The following is a 4,603-nucleotide window of genomic DNA, read 5'->3' as shown; positions in this document are numbered from 1 at the left end:
GGCAGGCAGGCACCGTACGTCCTGTTCCAGACCCCTCGGAGGAGGAGGCCCTGCATGCCCTTGGCCTCCCCTACAGGCTGCGGCCACCCTGTTCAGTGGGAACCGCGTGGGCCGTGGTAGAGACCACAACCCCAGCCTGCTAGTGGGCATTTCACTTCTTCGCCTTGCAGAGGAGGAGACCGAGGCTCAGAGGGTTGGGTGGTGTGTACAAGGACACACAGCCACCAAGAGCTGACCCAGCCCTGCCCCTCCCGTGGCAAAGAGCACGCGCAGGGCGGTCCCAACCTTCCCTGCCACAAGCCCTGAGCGGCAGCGCCCACGGTGTGGGGCTGGGGCTTTATCCCCCACGTGTCCCCCCATCTGTGATCTGGGCGATGGACAAGTCCCGTGACTGCGGGCAGGGCTCTATAAAAGCTGCTCGCACCCGCCTCCCACCTGCTGGTCACTCTGAGACCCTCCGGTCAACACCGTCTGGAAGCATTCCGGAGCCAGAAGCCTTTCTCTGCCAAAAGCACCGGTGCGATCTTGTGGTCCCTGCTGAAAATCCTTCCACGGCTCCCTGCTGCTCCGTGGATAAGCCTGAACTCAGTGGGCTGTCCTCCTGCCTTTTTCCAGCTTAACAGAACAAGTGGGGCTCTCTTCCCCCGCCCCACCCCGGCCTCGCTCCCTACTCCACCCCTACTCCCATTGCTGCCTTCTCCTTCCAGCCCTCAGGACCTAGGCTCCTTCCCTCCTGAGCCCAGGCTCCACCCCTGCTCCCCCCTCCCCCAGGGGCCACTCAGTGCCAGGTGCTGCCAGATCCCGGAGCAGGTGACACAGGAAAAAAGGACCAGGAGTCTGGAGCTGCCCGTCCCTGGGCTTGGATCCCGTTCTCCCTGAGCCCCCTGTGTCGGCGTCCCGTGGGACATGGGGATGTGTGTTCAGATACCGAGGGCCAATGTCAATTCCATGAACCACTGCTGGGAGCTGGGCGGGATCATGGAGGGCGAGAGAGGACCCGACCTCTGCTGCCAGGCCTTCATTGGCCACTAACGTCCCCTGCTCCAGCTTTGTCACGTGGGTCTAGGCATCTTGCTCCCAGGTGCTCTCCAGGACTCTGAGGCTGGGGGGCAGGGTTCTGAGGGCTCAGCGGGCCCCGGGCTGTGTGCGGGCTCCAGGCCTCCTTCCCAGAGCCGGCAGCCGGGCTTGGAGTTTGGCACCGCCCGCTCCGCACAGCCCTGCCCCGCCGATGCCCCAGGTCCAGCTCAGCTTCGAGCGGCGGGGTGGGGAGCCAGTGGTGGCCCTGCCGGCCCTCAGGAGCGTGGCCCTGAGGGCCAGGTGACTGCTCTGAGCCTGTGTCCACAAGGTCTGGCATAACAAATACCGGGGATGGGGCAGTTTAAGCAAGAGAGATTTATTCCCTCAGCCTGGAGGCTGGAGGTGAAGGATCAGAACGTCCACAGGGTTGGTTCTTCCTGAGGCCTCTCTCCCTGGCGTGGAGAGCGCCATCTTCTCCCTGTGTCCTCACGTGGTCATCACTCTGACTGTGGGTGTCCTAATCTCCTTTCCTTATAAGGACCCCAGTCCTGTGGGATTAGGGCACAGCCTAATGAATTTATTTTAACTCAATCACCTCTTCAAAGGCCCTGTCCCCAAATACATCACATTCTGAGGAGCTGGGGGTTAGGACTCCAACTTATGAGTTTTGGGGAACAGGGTTCAGCCCGTAACAGTCCTCCTCTGTAAGTGGGGGGATAGGATGGCTCCGAGGAGCTGCCAAGCAGGGTGGTGTGGGTGCCCTGTAACGTCAAGTGCCCCACGTCGGGGTGTATCTGGTCCATGCCCGTCCGCCAGGCAGGCACAGCGCGAGCAGTGTCAGGTACAGGGTGGGCGCCCAGCGAATGTCTGTAGGCTGGGCTGAAAGTCAGGGACGCTGGGGCGGCCCCAGAAACACGCTTCAACCTCTTCCCTTCCCCTGGTCCCTCCGTCTCCTGCCTGGTCCCCCTAGTCCTGGTCTTTCATTCAAGAACATTCCTTGGGCACCCTCTCTGTGCCCCGCTAGGGTGGAGAGCTATGCGTGACTACTTCAACCACTGCACTTGCTACTTTCATGAACAAAGAGGTCCCCTTTGGGGCCTGTTCAAGGTGGATTTCTGCCATCTGTGAACAAAAGGTCTCTGACAATTACAGAGACTGGCTAAGGTCCTGAGGTGCGGGGCAGAGACACACACATGGAAAATTTGGGTCTTTCCCCAAGGGGGTTGATGGGGAGAGTTGGGGGAAAAGACAAGAACACAACCAACAACAGGGTGACGGGTGCAGGGGGTGGCGGGGCCCATGCTGGGGAGTCCTGAGGGCCTTGGCTGCAAGGGAGGCTGGGACCACTTCTGGCCAGGATGGCGAGGGGGCCTTTGTGGAGCTGGGTCTTGCAGGCTGGGTGGAGTTTGAATAAGGAAGGTGGTCCTGGGAGGATGTGGCAGGAACAATGGCTTGGGGGCAGGAAAACTGAGCATGTGTTTGGGAAAATCTCTAGTCCTGTTTGCCTGGAGAGCAGAGAGATAAGGCCAGGAAGCTGTGAGGGCACAGTGCATTCCAGGCCAGGACAGAGAAGGAACCAGTGGGGTCTGGAGGCTGGGCCTGGGCCTGGCAGGGGCGCTGGGCATGCATGCGACTCAGACCACCCAACGGAGCTCTCCTACTGGGCAAGAGACAGTCCTGCCAACAGCTTGCCACAGTACCCCTGCCGCCCCGAAACAGACCCCACGTTTGTGCGTTAGCTCCCTTAATCTGAAATCATTTGGTCTCCCATTCTGCAGTTGGGAAACTGAGGCACAGAGAGGTAAGGCCTCCTGCTAGGAGCCCACCTGAATGATCGCCTCTGACCCAGGCTTATCAGGTCTACTTTCCCAGGCTGGGGGAGGATGATAGAAGGGCCCCCAATCTTGTGAGGACAAAGAATGTCACCTGCCATTTCAGAAAACAAAGGATGCTGTGGCCATCAAGTCGTCGCACTGCAGAGGCCCCCTGCCCGCAACAGTGCACCCTGAGGGGATTCAGGATGGAGGAAAACAGGACACTGGCCAGGAACAGTTAAGATGCATATGAAAGGAGTGATTTCAATGAGACAAAACTCTTTCCTCTCCCCATATGTAGAAAAGTACTAAAATCATTAGCTTGAGATGCCTGTTTTGTGTGATTATCAGTAATCCTTTGTTGTTCAACTACGGTTCCCCCCGCCCCCCAGCAAAAACTCCCATGTGTCCTGGCTCCTGCCTTTACTTCTTTGGAACAGTCTCTCAGAGCTAAGTGAGAGGCTGCCATCCCTGGCGACTTCCCCGGCAGTCCAGTGGTTAGGACTCCGCCTTTCCAATGCAGGGGGCTCTGGTTCCATCCCTGGTTGGGGAAACTAAGATCCCACATGCCACGCGGTATGGTCAAAAAATCTGAAGACATAATTCTCAACTTTTAGGTTGTGCAAAATATTTTCAGTTGACACTTACCCCAGGGAATGCTTCAGAGGCGCCTGAGTTGAGAGCCTTGAGGACTGGATAGGAGATTGGGAGGTGGGTTAGGTAGCGGGGTAGGGGGCGGGGGGTAGCTCAGTTCTGGATTCCCGGAGGTGTCTGTAGGACTCCCACGGTCATTGGGTTTGGGGCAGAGCAGGGGAGCTGGGCTGAAGACACGTAAGGCAGATGGGACCGTCAGGGCAGAGCCCAGAGGACCCAGCTGAGGAGGGGTGGCTGATAAGTCTGGGCACAGACAGCCTTGGGGCCTTCCATGTTCTCTGGGTTCTCCAATCCTCCCACCCCAAGCTCCAGCAGCCATCCTCCTGGGCAGACCTGGGTGGGGCCCGCAGCCTAGGATGAGGACCTATGGTTTTGGAAGGGTGGTCCCTTCTACCGGTGAGCTAGACAGCCCCTGGTCCTGGAGCCAAGCAATGTGCAGGGCTCTCCTGGGGGCGAGCGCGCGTCCAGACTCGGGCAGGGGTGGGGAGCAGGTGGGCTTAAAGCTGCCTCCCTCTACTAACTCCCCGCCCCGCAGTGTGGTGCCTGGGGAGATGCAGTAGTGTGGAAGCGTGCAGGATGGGCTCCCTTGAATGACAAAGGTGCGATTCAGAGAAAGAGGCCCAGATCCTGAGGACAGGGAGAGCCCCTGGGCATGGGGGGGGGGTGTGTGCAACCCCACCTGCCCTCCCCCTGCAGGCTCCAGGTACCCTCCCCCTGGGTGGGCCGAAGAGTGGCTTCAGGGGAAAGGCGGTTCCCTATGGGATGTGGTCGCCACCGGTAGCAGTCTTTGACCCAGGTCTGAACCTCAGGTCTTCCAACTGCGGCCCCCGTGGGGTGTCTGGCCAGCGGACCGCGGATGAAGTGACGGCAGCATGCGTGCCTGGGCGTGGCTGTGCCCGTGGCGTCCGTCCTATAGACGCGCGGGACCGCGCGGCTGTAGGAGCAACCAGCGGACGGCCGCGCGGAGGAGCTGCCGCGCGTGCGCGTGGGTGGTCTGAACCTCAGGTCTTCCAACTGCGGCCCCCGTGGGGTGTCTGGCCAGCGGACCGCGGATGAAGTGACGGCAGCATGCGTGCCTGGGCGTGGCTGTGCCCGTGGCGTCCGTCCTATAGACGCGC

This window comes from Physeter macrocephalus, chromosome 6 (genome assembly GCF_002837175.3).
Source record: "Physeter macrocephalus isolate SW-GA chromosome 6, ASM283717v5, whole genome shotgun sequence".
NCBI lineage: Eukaryota > Metazoa > Chordata > Mammalia > Artiodactyla > Physeteridae > Physeter > Physeter macrocephalus.
Note: the sequence above shows the minus strand (reverse complement) of the source record.